Raw genomic sequence first — 19509 nt, 5'->3', positions numbered from 1 at the left:
ACATTCACTCCTCAGCAGTTAGTATTTGACCAATGCTAACAACTAACTTAGTTGTGATCACTTTCTTTCTTTCTTTCTTTCTTTCTTTCTTTCTTTCTTTCTTTCTTTCTTTCTTTCTTTCTTTCTTTCTTTTGTCAAACACATACTAAACAATATATATAAGTATAAGCATGAAACTTCAGAGAAAGGTTTTTATTTATGAACTCATACATACTTAAATAAGTCAATGTGACTATGGTCTTCAACCACCATCAAACACTTCATGTGAATTTTACAGATGAAAAGCTTGCACATCTTGATAAAACTAGTACAGACTGAATTAGGATTGATTCATTTTGGCCCATTTTTGCATCCAAACAAAAGAAAAGCAAAATGAACAGCTGAAAACATTGCCTACTTTCCAGCTCTGCTCCCTGAAATCTTTGGAAGACAAAACCGTTGTAAGCAATCCTTGATTTATCACCATAATTGAGCCCAGAATTATGGTTGTAAGTCATTGCAGTCATAAGTCAAGGCATCACATGACCACACCTGATTTCTTGACATTTCTTGTCATTAAGAAAATATTTTCCCAATAGGCATTTTATGCCAGAAACTAGAAATAAATGTTGGAAACCAGCAAAAAATAAAACACAAACTACAGTAACATGACTGGAATTTATAACTGGGCCATATAAGTGAGCTGGTTGCTAAGCTCCCAAAATGTGACTGCATGACTGTGGGTTGTGTGCAATCACTGTAACTTAAAAAAGGATCAGAAGTAGCTCTGGAGAGGTGTATGGTAAATTAGAACAGTTGTTAAACAACCACCATAAGGACTATTTGTAAAAAGAGAGAGAGAAAGAGAGAGAGAGAACTATTCTATTTGAAAAAAAGTTCCCTTCTTTGCTTCGGCCTTATTGTCTGTTCCTCATAAATTTCTCAGGGAGGAAATATTCTCATCCAGAGCCCAAAGTGTTTTGGAATAAGTTGCTTACCAGGAGATCATTTGTTATTGTTGATACCTGGAAGAAATTTTTTTTTGCAATTCCCTTATCTGGGTCTCTGAGCTATGATATTCATCTATATTCTCTCATTCCTTAACCCACAAGACGTAAATATTTAAGATTATAATCCACGTGCCAAGTCAGGTAAACGTTGCTTTGCCAAAACGTATATTTTAAATTGCAAAAGAGCATTTTCTGTTTCTTGTAAGTGGTTCTAATACATTGTAATGGCCTAAAATTGATAGACGCCACATGCAATTTCCATATAGATTTCTGAAGACAAGATTGGAGCTATCTAGTTATCCTTGGTCTGGAATAAGAGTTTTCAAGTTTTTTCAGTTTACGTGTTTTAATGACAGCTAATTATGTACTTAGAAAAAGTATACTGCATAAGCATCACAGTACATTTCTTGGATGTATTTATTTAAGGAATTTGCAACATTCTCAATTCATACTTTATGACACTGGGTAGCATACATCAATAAAAACAGTCGAAGTCAACAAAAATATAAAACCCAGATAATGAACGATAATCCCACATAGCTGAGGCTGCACACAACAGACACTAACTCTCTCAGCAGAGTAGACTCAATTACCATCCTAGCTCACTGCATATAAGAAAAACATTGCATCTTATTTTGACTTATGAAAAATTTTATATCAATGGTTAATACAGCACATTAAGAAAAAGCATGACTTTTAGTTTGGCTTACCATGTAGATGGGTTGTAATTGACAAACTGTGATTTATGCCTTAACATGCTATATGAATATGGACAATTGTGATTTATTCAGTAACTGTGTTTAACAGCCTGAATATCTATGTTTATTGCCAACTAGAAACCCCTTATGAATTTTTGCATGCAAAGAAAAAATACACTTACGATATAAAGTTTTAATGATTATACATATTATAGAAAGAAGAGAGTTATGTAACCATAGACCAAGAAGTAAATTATTAATTGTACTTTGAATTGCTGTAAAAATCTGAACTATTTCTTTGAATTTTTATTTTTATTTAACTGGACCCGTGCCCCTCCTGGTTGGTACTGGCCACTCAGGAGGTGACACGAGGCTGGCTCCAGGAGATTACGAATGCTTCTTTGGTGGAGGGAGTCTTTCCGGCCGCCTTGAAAGAGGTGGTGGTGACGCCCCTCCTCAAGAAGCCTTCCCTGGACCCAGCTGTTTTAGGTAATTATCGTCCAGTCTCCAACCTTCGTTTCGCGGCGAAGGTTGTAGAGAGTGTGGTGGCATGTCAATTACCCCAGTACCTGGATGAAACTGTCTATCTAGACCCGTTCCAGTCCGGCTTCCGGCCCGGATACAGCACTGAGATGGCTTTGGTCGCGTTGGTGGATGATCTCTGGAGGGCCAGGGATAGGGGTTATTCCTCTGCCTTGGTCCTATTAGACCTCTCAGCGGCTTTTGATACCATCGACCATGGTATCCTGCTGCACCGGTTGGAGGGATTGGGGGTGGGAGGCACCGTTTTTCGGTGGTTCTCCTCCTATCTCTCCGATCGGTCGCAGACGATGTTGACAGGGGAGCAGAGGTCGACCCCGAGGCGCCTCACTTGTGGGGTGCCGCAGGGGTCGATTCTCTCGCCCCTTCTGTTCAACATCTATATGAAGCCGCTGGGTGAGATCATCAGTGGTTTCGGTGTGAGGTACCAGCTGTACGCTGATGACACCCAGCTGTACTTTTCCACACCGGACCACCCCAACGAAGCTATCGAAGTGTTGTCCCGGTGTCTGGAGGCCGTACGGGTCTGGATGGGGAGAAACAGGCTCAAGCTCAATCCCTCCAAGACAGAGTGGCTGTGGATGCCGGCATCCCGGTACAGTCAGCTGCAGCCGCGGCTGACTGTTGGGGGCGAGTCATTGGCCCCGATGGAGAGGGTGCGCAACTTGGGCGTCCTCCTGGATGAACGGCTGTCCTTGGAAGATCATCTGGCGGCCGTCTCCAGGAGGGCTTTTTACCAGGTTCGCCTGGTTCGCCAGTTGCGCCCCTTTCTAGACCGGGATGCCCTATGCACAGTCACTCATGCTCTCGTGACGTCTCGTCTGGACTACTGCAATGCTCTCTACATGGGGCTCCCCTTGAGGAGCACCCGGAGGCTCCAGTTAGTTCAGAATGCGGCTGCGCGGGTGATAGAGGGAGCCCCTCGTGGCTCCCATGTGACACCTCTCCTGCGCAGACTGCACTGGCTACCTGTGGTCTTCCGGGTGCGCTTCAAGGTTTTGGTGACTATCTTCAAAGCGCTCCATGGCATAGGGCCGGGATACTTACGGGACCGCCTGCTGCTACCGGATACCTCTCACCGACCCGTGCGCTCTCACAGAGAGGGACTCCTCAGGGTGCCGTCGGCCAGACAGTGCCGGCTGGCGACACCCAGGGGAAGGGCCTTCTCTGTGGGGGCTCCCACCCTCTGGAACGAGCTTCCCCCAGGACTTTGCCAACTTCCTGACCTCCGAACCTTTCGCCACGAGCTTAAGACACATCTATTTATTTGCGCAGGACTGGACTAGATTTTAAATTTGAATTGGTTTTAATGGGGATTTTATTATTTTTATTATCATTTTAATTATTCGGCCAATTATAATAAGTTTTTTAATGGATGTTTTTATTTGTATTTATATGTATATTTTTATCTGGTTGTTAACCGCCCTGAGTCCCTAGGGAGATAGGGCGGTATAAAAATATGAAAAATAATAAATAAATAAATAAATAAATAAACTTTTTTCCCATTTCCTTGCCATTTTAATTTTCTCTTTGGTTTCTTTTTCTTACTTTATACTACTTTGTATTCATTTTTATCTTTTTTAAAATCTTTAATAAAATTCAGCAAACTGAACTCTTTGAAAACTGATTGCCTTGCTATTCTCATCTCAGTTACAGGATTTGTGGTACACATACATGAAAAAGCTGAAAATGATTCCTAAATAAAGGGAAATACATCTGAAACTCTTGTTAAGATGCTATTCTCAGGACTAAAACATCTACACCAATATGGTGTAGGGGTTACAGATATGAGTTAGAAGTGCACCTTTGAGTTTGATTTCAGCATGGGAATCTAGATGATTTAGCCAGTCACTGTCTCTCAATCTGATTTTTATTTATCATTGTGGAAAAAAGAGGACTGATGATTATTTATGCCCCCTTGAACTCTTGGAAGAAAGAGGGGATATAAATATAATCAACGAGCAAACAATCTATCCACTTTCTAAAGTATCAGGAATACTTCATCTTATAAACAAAAAATAAATGACACCCATTTACTATTGTCCTCTCTGGCAATGTTTAGCTGAAACCACGTTGTAGTGTTCTAGACACAATTGGTCTGCATGTATGTTTGTACATCTATAGGCAGCTTCAAAGAATTTTTGCAGACTCCAAGGAGTTCACATGTGATGAGATCTTTTTACTTGGTAGTCATAACTCCTCAAAGATCATCCCACTACCAAGTGAAGAAACAGGGACAGAACTGACATGGGAAAGAATTGCAGTTCTTTGCAAGCTTGCTGATTTTTTTTTATTTTTTTTTTGCAAGCTTGCTGATGACTTCAAACTCCTGGAAAGTCTCTGACTAGAACTGGTCAGCAATAATAATGCATAATCTCTTGGCTTGCTTGCAAAAACTGTGGACGATTTTTTTTCACAGAGACACTTCTAATAACTGTTGAAATATCCTAGCTTGCCAAAGTATCATGTATTACATTTACTTACAGCTTGGCTTACAAACTAAAATGTTTCTACTCTTGTCACTGGAAGTCTGCTCCCGTGAGGTCATCAGTTTGTGTTCCCAGGCATCTTTTGCTAAACACTGCTCACAAAAATGCTGTTTTCTTTATTTATACAACTGGAAAGGTTGTATAACAACAAAGCTTCCTGGGAAAGCTCTAAAATCATTAAGCTGAAAATGAAATATCATCCTATGACACCTTGCACAGAATTCAGCATACATGTGGGTATATGTGCATAGTTCTTTTAGAATGATCTTGTTATAAATGTGCATTACGAGTGCTTGAGATTTATTCTAAGAAGTATGATAATAAAGTTGCTATTAGCCCTTGATTTTTATTAGAATAGTCTTTCTCTAAAAGTGGCAGGTTTACATTTCTTTCTTAAAGTAGTCAATCCATATGCAGATAATTTCAGTTTTGCAGTCCAGGAATAAAAGAAGAAGAAAACAAGGATAGCAAATAGGGAAATTATATCTACCTATTAATGACAGAACAAAGCTTGAGTTGTGATCAGGATAATTAAATGTTCTTCACCACCAAGGTGAAGAACATTTCACTTATATTTCATCATAATATTTCTTCAATCATTCTAGAAGGAAACTTTCAAGAAAAAATAACTTGGCATATTATAACTTTGTTTCATTTTAATGTTTACATCAAGCAGTATGCAGCTAAAATGTGCTGTTACATTATTTTGATTCCAATAAGTTCTTATCTCGCAAAAAGTAAACAATCTTATGCTTTCTGTATTCTGCAAAGAAATGTTTATTACTTTAGAAATTAAATTCACATTAGACAGTAGCATAGTAGAGCATCAAGTTTTAGAAAAACTACAAGAAGGGTAGCTGAATGGATTACCATTATATCTACTTAATAGTGTAATAGAAGCTAAGAAGACAGATATGAACAAAAGCATTAGGTAACCCACCCAGACAGAAGTCAGAACCAGCTACTATTTTTACTATGATTGTATCAGGATGATAGTAAAGGTAAAGGTTCCCCTCGCATATATGTTTATTTATTTATTTATTTATTTATTTTGTCACAACATCATACAAAAAGATTATATAGTATATACACATATAAACATATATAGGAAGAAGAAAAGAAAAACAATAGGACAGGAACGGTAGGCACGTTTGTGCGCTTATGCACGCCCCTTATGGTCCTCTTAGGAATGGGGTGAGGTCAATAGTAGAAAGTTTTTGGTTAAAGCTTTTAGGATTATGGGAAGAGACCACAGAGTCAGGTAAAGTATTCCAAGCACTGATGATTCTGTTGCAGAAGTCATATTTTCTGCAATCTAGATTAAAGCGGTTTACATTAAGTTTAAATCTATTGGTTGCCCTTGTATTATTGCAATTAAAGCTGAAGTAGTCTTTGACAGGAAGGACATTACAATAGATGATTCTGTGAGTTAAACTTAGGTCTTGTCGAAGGCGACGGAGTTCCAAGTTTTCTAAGCCTAGGATTTCAAGTCTGGTGGGATAAGGTATTTTGTTGTTTTCAGAGGAATGGAGAACTCTTCTTGTAAAATATTTCTGGACACGTTCAATTGTATTGATGTCAGAGATGTGGTGAGGGTTCCAAACAGGTGAGCTGTATTCTAGAATTGGTCTAGCAAATGTTTTATATGCTCTGGTTAGTAGTGTGGTGTTTTGGAAAAGAAGCTACAAAATTAGGTTTACAACTCTTAGAGCTTTTTTGCTATGTAGTTGCAGTGGGCTTTGGCACTTAGATCATTTGACATGAAAACTCCAAGGTCTTTAACGGGATGGAGGTCGTCTGTAAGGTAATGTCCATCTAGTATGTACTTAGTTTTAGGGTTCTTTTTTCCTATATGTAAGACTGAGCATTTGCTGGTTGAAATTTGGAGCTGCCAATTTTTAGACCAAGCGGTTAGATGGTCAAGGTCGTTTTGAATGATAGAAGTGTTGTCTGTGGTGTTAAATAGTTTGACATCGTCAGCAAAGAGAACACAATTACTTGAGATATGGTCACAAAGATCATTAATGTATAGAATAAAGAGTGTTGGTCCAAGGACGCTGCCTTGAGGAACGCCACTCTTGACAGGAACAGGATTTGATAAAGCATTGCCAATTTTGACCACTTGTTGTCTGTTAGACAGAAAAGCAGATATCCATTTGTGGAGGGGTCCTGAGATGCCATAGGATGTTAGTTTAAGGAGAAGTTTATCGTGTACTACTGAGTCAAAAGCTTTGCAGAAGTCTATGTAGATTGCATCTATTGATTTGCCTTGATCTAGATTTGAAGTCCATATGTTTTGCAGTGGAGAAGTTGTAAGTTACATGATAACTTTTCCTGAAACCAAATTGTTTGTTGGAGAGTAGGTTGTTAGTTTCTAAGTGTGAGGTAATGGATTGATTGATGATAGATTCCATGACTTTGCAGGTGACGCAGCAAAGGGAGATCGGTCTGTAGTTTTCGACTAAGCTGGGGTCTCCTTTTTTGAAGATGGGGATGACTGTGGCTAGTGACCAAAGTTTGGGAAGAGAACTGGTAGTGAAAGCTTTATCAAAGATAATACTTAGGGGTTCAGCTATATTAATGGAAAGTTTTTTTAAGAAATATGCACATAGTCCATCTGGTCCAATAGAAAGTGATGGTTTTAAGTTGTGAAGAGCTTTACCAACGTTGTCTTCTGTGAAATCTATATGAGTTAAATCATCATAGTCATTGCTGGTTCGTTTGTGGAATGTTGGATATGTGTTTATTTATTTATTTATTTATTTATTTATTAAATTTTTATACCGCCCTTCTCCCGAAGGACTCAGGGCGGTGTACAGCCAAAAGATAAAAACATAAGAAATATACAAGTAAAACAACAATTTAAAACCGAGCATATTAGAAAAAGGCCAAATAAAAATTAAAAATTTAAAATTAGAAACCCTAAAATGATAAAACCCAGTTAAAAGAATTTTTTAAAAATTTAAAAATATTAAAAATATTAAGCCAGTCCCGCTTGAATAAATAAATGTGTTTTCAGCTCACGGCGAAAGGTCCGAAGATCAGGCAATTGACGCAATCCAGGGGGAAGTGTTATCGGAGTTAACAAAAACTGAGCCAAAGAAAATGTTGAAGAGGTTTGCTTTGAATGTTTCGTCATTGCATTCTTTGTTGTTAGAATCTTTTAGTGGTGGGATGGATCTTGAGTCTTTAAGTTTATTGTTGACAAAATTATAAAAGGCACGATTGGAATTTGTGCGTAGAAGGTTCTCTTCTTGCTTGGTGTGGTAATTTCTACATTCAGTTTTTATTTGGTTGCATATGTTTCTGTAGCGGTTTCTGAAATTTGTAACATAGCCTTTTTTGTTTCTTTTCCAGAGGGATTTTTTTTTTGATTGAAGCTTTTTTATTGATATGGGTAGTTTGTTTTTCTTGGACATGGTAGTCATTCGTGGTACATATAATTTAATGACTCTATTGATTTCAAGTAGGAAGACTCTATAGAGGTCATCAGCGGTTATGCAGGTTGCAAACAGATTTTGCCAGTTCAGAAATGAAAGATCGTTGTTTATAAGGTCGTAATTGGCTTTTTTGAAGTTGTAGTTGGGAGTTCTGTTGTTATGACGATTTAAGTATGGACGTATATTGAGACAAAAATCAATCATGCAGTGGTCACTGTTTGAAAAAGGTTCTTTAATTTGTAGTCCGTAAATTGAGTTTGGATTGTTGCAGAAGATGAGGTCAAGGCAGTTGTTGAGTCTTGTATTGTTAGTTACAAGTTGTTCATATGTGCTAGTCGTTCCCAACTCTAGGGGGCAGTGCTCATCTCCGTTTCAAAGCCGAAGAGCCCGTGCTGTCCGAAGACATATCCGTGGTCATATCTCTTCCCAAAATCCCCAAAGCTTTAACCAAATACTATATACTATTGACCTCACCCCATTCCTAAGAGGTCTGTAAGGGGCATGCATAAGAGTAATGCCTAACGTTCCTGTCCTAATGTTCCCTTTGATCGTATCCAATTTCATACAGTTATTATATACTTATGCTTATATATTTGCTTATATATCATATAGTTATTTCATGCTTATGCTTATGCTATACTGTTGTGACAAATAAATAAATAAAATGACTAAATGCTAAAGGCGCACAGAAAGCTGTTACCTTCCCACCAAAGGTGGTCCCTATTTTTTTACTTGCATTTTTTACGTGCTTTTGAACTGCTAGGTTGGCAGAAGCTGGGAAAAGTAACGGGAGCTCACCCTGTTACGTAGCACTAGGGATTCAAACCGCTGAACTGCCGACCTTTTGATCAATAAGCTCAGAGTTTTAGCCACTGAGCCACCGCATCCCTCTATCAGGATGTTAGTATCACTTATATCCTACATTCAGTACTATATATGATTTTTCTGCTGGATGGGAATAATGGGATGGTGCCAATATTCCTTTATTTTTATACTTGGACAATAACATTTTGAAGAATCCAATAGAATCATTTCATTGTCTGTTGATTGAAACACGATCCTATGACACTTGACCAATACATGATCCAAATGAATTTAATGATATTATAATCTCAGATTAGGATGGATGTGGGTAGTCCTAAACCTATGACCAAAATTTCTGTTGCTAAGTGAGGCAGTTGCTAAGTGAATTTTGCCCCATTTTACAACCTTTCTTGCCACAGTGATTAAGTGAATCTTACTTCCCCATTACTTTGCTTGCCAGAAGGTTGAAAAAGATGATCACATGATCCTGGGACACTGCAACTGTCCTAAATATGAGTCAGTTGCCAAGCATCTGAATTTTGACCATGCGACCAAGAAGATGCAGCAAGTCATAACCATGAAAAATGGTCATAAATCACGTTTTTCAGTGCTTATGTAACTTTGAATGGTCACTAAATGAACTGTTGTAAGTTAAGTCACTCAAAACCAAAAAGATATATATTCTTGTTTGCTCACTGCAGTGAGCAAACAGTTTGGTGATGGCTTCACCAGTCACCTCAGTTCAGGTGGAGCCACAGATCATCTGGAAATCGTGGTGGCTGCCTGGTCTCTACAAAGAAAGCTACCAACCCCTGCATTACTTACAGTATTAAAATTAACCCAATTAGCTTGGTTCTAAAAGCTTAAGGAGAAAATGAGCAAGGGAACATTTACCTCATCCTACTTCCCTATTCTTTCCTGAATTAAGTCCTTACTCAACACTTCCCTCCACATGAATTACACATGGACACTGCAATCACCCCATGCTTAGAGAGATTGTGAAAATCACCTGCCTGCAAGAAGTTACAATATCACAATTATAGTATTGTGTTAAAAATGATGCCTTAACAGTGGGGTAGCTGCCATATAGAACGCTGGGTGGTTGGTTATTTGTATTTGCATGTGAGGTACTGTGGTTTGGTTTGGTTTTTTGTTACTGTAGGAACTGTAGTAGTTTATAGGGCTAGAACTGTTTCGGATTCATTTTTGAACAGCTCGAAGGAGAACTAATTGGCTCATAGTGTTCATGGCCTGTTTTACTATTTTGAAGCTCAGAGAAGTGAAGACATCAAAGGTAGATTCAAATTGGTTTGTGAAGGATTATAACGTGGAATCAAAATGAAACCTATGTTGTTTAGAACTGCTTTAAAAGTGCAGAAAAAGCTAAGAGAGTTAGATGGGATTGTCACCATCTATAGGTAACTGCCTCATAATATACTTTTATAATAGTAAGGATCACCTGGTAAGTTTGTCTTGATTTCTAGGCATAAACTAAAGTTCTGTTGTCATCTGAGAAGGCCTATTAGCTAAAGCTAAATTTAACTGTGGCCAAGGTCGCAGCCTTCTGGAAAATACTCTGAATGTTAAGTCTCTATTACAAAATAATACTTCTAGTAAAACAACAGTACATATGAACATTCAATGCCTCAATGAGCAGGCACCATATCTAATTTCTTTTACCTGGTTACATTTTCCACAAATATATTTAGCCTATACCAAGAAGCATACGGCACAAGAAAAAAAGCCATGCTGCTATTCTTGCCTCTATACGAACCCTTAAGAAAATAAAAACAAAGCCAAGAATACTCATATAAATTGTAGAATAGTATATCAGATTTAGTTTGATTAATTTCTGTACTCAATGCCAAGTCTCTTTCTCATGTGGCTACAGAAGAGGGGCGAAAACCAAACATATTATCTAGGGACAAAGATCATAGTCTGGGGGCCCTCTATGACTTTATCTTTGTTGTGAATAGGAAAAGAGTTAATTAACATGACTGATTTTATTTAGCGCTAAATAAACTTAGAGCTGTTTAGTAACTTTGTAGGGGATAACTAGCTGGATCACCAAATTAGGGTGTTTTCCTGATTCACTTCAGCATCTCAAGTAAACAGGATAACTGAATCAGAATGTCTGAAAAACTTCGAAGCTCAATTGGTTCCTAGTTTGAAAGAGATGCTACAACCAATTTAATTGATGAGGCTGAAATCCTGTTAAGTTCTTAACAGCAGAAACATCTGCAAAGGCAAACTCCAAACTGTACAAAGCTTGTTAAAAGTAGAGGCTATTGTGGTCTTTGTTGTCTACAGCTGAAGATAGAACTCCAGAATCACTAGATTATAAAGTGCCTACTCCAGTCTTTTATTTGCTTATATTGAGTCCTTATGTCTGTGGTATTAACTCTGAGATTCTTCAGCTATAGGTAAAGCATTACTGAAAGGAGAGCTTGGCCTTTTAAATTTGCTCTTATATCTGGATTAAACCATGTATGAATTGTATTTTAACAACAGAATAAGTTTGAGCCAGCAAGGCAGGACATATATTAAAAATGACCTAATTCTGAATCTTTTGCTTGTGGGATCAGTGGGTAGCATTTGTTTGTTTGTCCATATTGTTTCCCATTCTTGGAGTAATTAATAATTTAAAAATACTAGGCAAGCACTTCACAACACCCTGTTTGCATATGCATCTTACATTGATTTTTGTATTTTTCTCTCATAGTATGAGAGAAATTGGAATTTCTATCAATTAGTTTTCAATCAGTCATATGTGTATGTGTGTGTAGAATAGATATAGATGTTTATTTATAAAAGGTATTGGCTGCCCATCTTACTACAGGGTAACTCTGGGTGGCTTACAGTCATAAAAAGTACTTTTTACTTTAATCTAAATATATAAATTACTGATTTATACCTTTTCTATAGATTTCTATTTTCACCAATAATCAATGATAGTTTTATCTATTATCTATTAACTACAACTTTGTCATAATTTCTATGGTTACATACTCCTCACATGACAACACTAATTTTTCTTGTTTCTACTTTTCAGGAATGTCAAACTTGATTTCATTGAGGGCCGCATCATTGCTTGACCTCAGGGGGCCAGGGTGGAGGGGCAAGGATGGGCATGACCAGCTCAATGTCACTCCTGTTGGGGGCACCAGTGGTGGCCCAAGTGCTCTGCCAGCATAAACAGGCTCCCAAACTCCATTTTCGTCTGCTATTGCTTCCTGCAACTCTCTTCGGGTGAAAACGTTTGCGGCTCTCCCGAGCTCCATTTTCACTGGCAGAGGGCTGCAGGAGGCCATGGCAGCTGAAAACAGAGCTCAAGAGCCCTCTTTCGCTGGCAGAAGCACCACGGATTGGTCCTTTACTGTTTCCAGGATGGCCCCGCAGGCCAAATCTAAGTACCCCACGGGCTGGATCTGGCCCCTGGGCCTTGAATTTGACACCCCTGAGCTATATCTATGTTAGGATTAACTGCAATTACAGGTAGTCTTCAACAGTAAGAGCACAGGCAGAAGATGCTAAGTCTGATCAAGATGCTAAGTTTCACACAGAAACAATCCACAAGAGAATAAAAAAGAAAAGCCCTATGCCTATTTGCAGGGATAATAGTTGCTAACAAATGACCATGTCAGACAAAACAAAGCCACAAACTATGAGCCAACCTCCTGTATTTACAAAGACAAATTACCTTCAGTACCTGAGGCTGAAACCAAGTTGGTAGCTCAGCTCAGACACATCAAAGCACTTGATGACGTTTATATTAGCACAATATTGCAAACTGCTTTCCAGAACACAATCCTGTTTTGCTAAGTATGAGTAGTTTCCTTTCTCATGGACACATGGTTGTGAAGAGGAAGAAACATAAACATGGCTATTCACCAAAAACCAGCCTATATGCTGTCTAAGAGCAGCTGTTTCCACCAAAGAAAACTAATACAGTTTAAGTATCAAGGATCATTATTGAACTGTACTTCACAATTACCTATAGAAAATGTATTTTTTAGATTGCAAATAGCATCGAAGAATCCTAGATTCTAGTTTTGTTACACAATGTTCCCTTACCAGTTCTATTAGAAAGTTAGTCTGAAAGAGAAAATATTATTTTCAGAAAGCAAAGAGCAGCAGACAAAGCTGAGTAACTTAGTAAACAAATAAACACTTTAAGACATGCCAGATTTTTTTTAAAGAAAGACCTTTGCTAATGCAATCAGCAGTCCTAAATTTAACATGCTTTCCATATGAACCTGACGGGATACAGACTAGAATTTTTGTAGAAAATGAAGTAGTCACATGCATTGTTATGTATTAGGGAAAGGAAATAAAAAATTCTTTAACAGAAAGATGGAATATCATGGCCTAATAATATATTTAACATATTATAACAATAAATTATAATCTGATTAAGGAAAAAAAACATGTCCAAACGAAATCACAAACATTTGAGCAAAGAATTCAGGCAAGTAAAGGAGAGGGACAAGACATCTACAAATGAAATTACATATATGTAGACTTTCTTAAGTTTGATGACATCTACATTTCCTGGTACATGATAAGATTTTAGGTGGATGTTCGTGATTCACATTCACAAATATTTAAGCATGTTGTTCCCTGTATGCTTCTTAATATCTAAGATAAAGTAGGAGATAAGAATGAGCAATTATATACTTAAAGTGACCTTTGTGCAGCATTCACCTTGAATAGGAATGCCATAGAAGAGGTATGGGGGTTTTTCCCCCAAAGCTAACAAAAATAACAAAAAGCTTTCCACACTGGAACAGAGATACTCAAAAAACTAAACAAAGCATATGAAAAAGCCTGAAGCAAGCGTTATAACAGCAGCTGGATTCACTAAACTGGCACTAATGTAGAGAAATGAAGAAAAGGCATACACCCATGTACATTTGGTACATATATGAATATTGAACATTTTGTTTAATATATGTATATATTTTAAGAGCATCTGTAATGAACCTACTGTGCCAAAATCAATCTGATATATCAAGCAATATGGCAAAAGTTTGAGAAATCAAAGAACATCCTCCGGGCATTTTGAATGGAAAGAACAGAAACTAAAGCTCAAATTAAATTATAGCAGCATTAATCATTTTATGTAGAAATATATCTCAGCTCAATAAGTTCTAAGTTTTCTACTGTTTGACTGCATTTCTGCAATCAGAAGTCTAAATTACCTGCATATCCATAAAATCAAGATAATATCGTTACCACAGAATGGATTTTTTCAACTTTTTACATAAGAAAATATACAGAGATGGCTACAGGTTTGTATTCAATCAGCCTTGAAACTAACATCATTAAATGGAGAAATCTAGCAAAGATATTGTCATGAAATTAAAAGAAAGCATATGTATTTAATTCACTATTAATATCATATTATCATATCACGAGATCTAAAATGGACAGTTAACATCAAAAACATCATCAAAAAAGGACAACAAAGACTGTTCTTTCTGCGCCAACTCAGAAAGCTCAAACTGCCCAAGGAGCTACTGATCCAGTTCTACAGAGGAATTATTGAGTCTGTCATTTGCACCTCTATAACTGTCTGGTTTGATTCTGCAACCCAACAAGAAAGACACAGACTTCAGAGGATAATTAGAACTGCAGAAAAAATAATTGCTACCAACCTGCCTTCCATTGAAGACCTGTATACTGCACGAATCAAGAAGAGGGCTGTGAAAATATTTACTGATCCCTCACATCCTGGACATAAACTGTTTCAACTCCTACCATCAAAACGCTATAGAGCATTGCATACCAGAACAACTAGACACAAGAACAGTTTTTTCCAGAAGGCCATCACTCTGCTAAACAAATAATTCCCTCAACAATGTCAAACTATTTACTAAATCTACACCACTATCAATCTTCTCATCGTTTCCATCACCAATCTCTTTCCACTTATGACTGTAACTTTTTGTTGCTATCACCAAGGGTTAAATGGCAACCTATGACCATCATTTGTGTTGTAAATGTTGTACCTTTGATGAAGGTTTTTTTTCTTTCTTTTTCTTTTTCTTTTATGTACACTGAGAGCATATGCACCAAAACAAATTCCTTGTGTGTCCAATCACACTTGGCCAATAAATTTTATTCTAATTCTAACTTGTCTTCTTAATGAAAGATATGCTTGTTTACTTTACAAAGGTAAAATATTGGTTAAAAACACAAGGGTCTCAACTTTCAAAGCACAGTACTTTTAAGAAACTTCTAAAGGTACAATGCAAAATTAAGTTACTCATCCATACACAGCCATAACACATGCAACAGCAATGACTATTGTAATATTTAATATTTAGCGCCATTGCTTAAGTCTAATTCTCACTGCAACTTCAGATCTTTCCAGATGTGCCTCAATTTGAAAAGTACTGTGGTCACCATCCAATCAATTAAGTATAAAGAATCATATACTGTCTATGACTGAGAATAAATCTAATTAGCAAAGAAATAGCCACAATAGTTCTGTTGCAGAAAAACCAAAAAAAGACCTTCAGCACCTTAAATTTCAACCCATTATCTTAAGCAGTGTACCTGAAATATTTATTTCCAAATCAGGCTAAGCCTAGTATCCAACCGCAGATTCATGGATTTTTTTTCAAATGGGCATGTGCCATCATCCTATGTTTTCCATTCTAACTCTGAAAATTTCATCAGGATTTGTCTGGCTAGGTTGGATGTGCTGGCTCTGCCCTCTTGTGAGGTCATTTTAAAATCATCCCTCTAGAGCAGCTCTATGGAATCCCTGAGCCATGTTCTCTTTTCTTGATCTCTTTACAGGGCATCTTGGATAATCCATCCATCCACTTTTAAAGGTATATAACCTGTCAGAAAAATAATGCTTATTTGTTGCTTCGTCTATCTGACAAGGACTTTGACATGTCTTCCTAGGTTGCACAATTCTGTGCCTCTATTTGTTCTCTGTGATCGACTTATACTAAAGATTATTGCTAATCTTGGTGATCTCCACTGTTGCTGTATTTATATTACATTATGGCTGTCTTGTTTTCCTGTATTTTATGCTTTCTTTTAACTTATATCTATAATTTTAAGTTTGTTTCTATGTAGTGTTTTCTGGCTAAAGGTCATAATAAATATTTGTTGTTGTTATGCATTATGGCACAAGCTTTACTACTATCATCTTCAGATGTATGAAACACTGTGATCTGCAAGTCAGTGTAGGAACACTGAAGATTAGCAAGGAATTGGAAAGACAGATGAGTGGGAAGGAATTGCTCAAAGTGGAGACATTGATAGAATAGAATAGAATAGAATAGAGTAGAGTAGAGTAGAGTAGAGTAGAGTAGAGTAGAGTAGAGTAGAGTAGAATAGAATAGAATAGAATAGAATAGAATAGAATAGAATAGAATAGAATAGAATAGAATAGAATAGAATAGTATTTTTTACTGGCCAAGCAATCAGGAAACAACATTAGTATAAATCATAAGGATACAAGCAGCAAAGTTATATCATAAGTGGAAGTGTGATGGGAATGATGAGAAGATTAATAGTAGTGTAGATTTAGTAAATAGTTTGACAGTGTCGAGGAATTATTTGTTTAGCAGAGTGATGGCGTTTGGGAAAAAACTGTTCTTGTGTCTAGTTGTTCTGGTGTGCAGTGCTCTATAGCGTCATTTTGAGGGTAGGAGTTGAAACAGTCTATGTCCAGGATTTGAGGGGTCTGTAAATATTTTCAAGCCCTCTTTTTGATTCATGCAGAATACTTGTGCAGTATACTTATACTTGATGCTTATACAATGGCAAATATTAAACAGTCATTGATGGCTAACTAATGAACAACAGAACTTGCTTTTTTATCTAATAAAATTTGCATGGCTAATCTGAATATCCTTCTTATACAATTTTATGCATGTTATTCAAAACGTAACTGGAAGGCCATTAAAATGCTAATGTTACCCCTTGTTGTTGTTGTTGTTGTTAGTTGCAAATTCGTGTCTGACTCATCATGACCCCATGGATAACGTTTCTCCAGGTTTTCCTGTTCTCTATCATCCTCTGGAGTCCATTTAAGCTCACACCTACTGCTTCAGTGACTCCATCCAGCCACCTCATTCTCTGTCGTCCCTTTCTTCTTTTGCCCTCAATCTTTCCCAACATTAAGCATTTCTCCAGTGAGTCCTTCCTTCTCTTTGGTGGCCAAAGTATTTCAGTTTCATCTTCAGGACCTGGCCTTCTAAAGAGCAGTCAAGGTTGATGTCCTCTAGGACTGACCAAGGGACTCGCAGGAGTCTTCTCCAGCACCATAGTTCAAAGGTCTCAATTCTTTGACACTCAGCCTTCCTTATGGTCCAACTTTCACAGCCATACATTGCAACTGGGAAAACCATAGCCTTGACTATACGCACTTTTGTTGCAGGATGATGTCTCTACTTTTTAGTATGCTGTCTAGATTTGCTATAGCTTTCCTCCCCAGGAGCAAGCGTCTTTTAATTTCTTGGCTGCAGTCCCCATCTGCAGTGATCTTGGAGCCCAGGAAAATAAAATATGTCACTGCCTCCATTTCTTCCCCATCTGTTTGCCAGGAATTGAGAGAGCTGGATGTCATGTCCTTAGTTTTCTTAATGTTGAGTTTCAAACCAACTTTTGCACTCTCCTCCTTCATCCAGATCAAGATGTTCTTTAGGTCCTCTTCACTTTCTGCCATTAGAGTGGTATCACCTGCATATCTGAGGTTGTTGATATTTCTCCTGGCAATCTTAATTTCAACTTTTGATTCATCTAGCCCCGCCTTTTCATGATGTGCTCTGCATATAAGTTAAATAGGCAGGGCGATAGTATACAGGCCTTGCCAGACTCCCTTCTCAATTTTGAAGCCATCAGTGGTCCAGTACTCACTGTTGCTTCTTGACCCGCATACAGGTTTCTCAAGAGACAAATAAGATGGCCTGGTACTCCCCTCTCTTTAAGAACTTGCCACAATTTGTTATGATCCACACAATCAAAAGCTTTGCACTATAAGCGTTACCCCTTACCTGGCCTGATTTTTCCTATCCCAGTCAATATATTAAGCCTATAATATTTTAAATGCTTTGATCAGCATCATCTACAATAGGGGTGTCAAACTCAAGGCCCACGGGCCAGATCTGACCAGCGGGGTGCTTAAATCTGGTCCATGGCACCATCCTGGAAATAGCAAAGGAGTGGCCATGTTGCCTCTGGCAGCCAAAATGGGGCATGGGGGAGGACATGCAGGAGGCGTCCATCCTATTCCCCCCCCCCACCGCCCAGCCTGCAGAGAACTACAATACTGATCCAGCCCTCGAAGAAATCCAGTTTGACATCCCCGATCTACAACCACGCAAACCCCAGAATTCTGGAAGTTACAGTTCCAATGCTATGTTAGGCAGAAGCATCTCCACCCATCCTATAAAAGAACTAAAATATTTGAAATACTTATCCTGCAGAATACAGCAGCCTTTTTATCTCTATCATTCACTTCTGTGGCTGACTTGTGTTTTGCTTTATATATGCAGAACATGTGATTATTTTTATTACTGGGGTAACATCTGGACAAGTGATATTATTGATTTTAATGGTTTTAAGGAGGGGCGCACAACAAAAATTGTCAGGGGATGAAAAATTAGGGATGCCCTGGACAAAACCTAAATTTGATGTAATTTAATTCATTTTAATTTTATTATGAGCTACACATTCTTTATGTGATTTCTCCCATGTACTTCTCTCACATATCAATTATAAGTAAGCAGCTTTTTTTAAGCGATTCTGGTAAAACCCAAAGCTTTTGGATGGGGAAGCATGGCTTTTTGGTGCCCATTATGCATGTCTAATTTAAATGCAAGTGAAAAATATAAACATATAATCAGCTTTTTAGCTATTTATTACTTATGACTACCAAATAAAACCTCTATACATTGGGTAACATGTTACTGAAATGTTATGGTTTTGAGGGGGAGAATAAGAGAAGGGAGAACTGTTTTCATGCACAGCTTATGAGTTTGCAGGAAAGGTCTGGCTAGTTCACCATGTAAATCACTGAATGACTCTTCATTTATTCCGGAATCATTTTTTTTATGGTCTTACATTTCAACAATGTCCTCAGCAGCAGCAGTTGAAAACACAAGAGAACAGTCACAATTTGCACTATAAATGAATTTCATCCTAATAGTATCATGCACATGTCCTGGCTTGCACTCCATTGCTTACCACTGAAACTGGCTCAGTTAAAGTGAATTTAAGTTCATGCATCATCATTGCTTAGATCCCCATTAGAAAGTCCAGCAATGTTATTTAGTAACTACAGGCTGACTGAAAAACTAGGATACCCACTTTGGAAAGTTACAGAAATTATACTTATTAATTTATGTCAGACAACATGCCTTTTTGATGGCTGATTTGTGAGGCTGAAATAAGTGTCCAAGCAAACGTACATTGAATTCCAGAAGAAAAAACAAAAGAAACAAAAAAATGTTTCACAAATAGAGAACAAAGAGAACCTAAGGTCATTGTACTAAATGCACAATGAGGTTACAGCTATGAAGTT

At 37.6% G+C, this 19509-nt stretch overlaps 1 protein-coding gene across 2 annotated transcripts in view; it reads right to left on the bottom strand.

Annotated features, from left to right (window-relative positions):
• The window catches only part of SH3PXD2A (SH3 and PX domains 2A), a 285932-nt gene that overhangs the window by 264691 nt on the left and 1732 nt on the right, over positions 1 to 19509 (bottom strand). The window lies entirely within an intron of this gene.

Source organism: Ahaetulla prasina, chromosome 6 (genome assembly GCF_028640845.1).
Source record: "Ahaetulla prasina isolate Xishuangbanna chromosome 6, ASM2864084v1, whole genome shotgun sequence".
In the NCBI taxonomy this organism is placed as follows: Eukaryota; Metazoa; Chordata; class Lepidosauria; order Squamata; family Colubridae; genus Ahaetulla; species Ahaetulla prasina.
The sequence above is the reverse complement of the archived record's forward strand: the minus strand, read 5'-3'. Positions and strand labels throughout refer to the sequence as shown.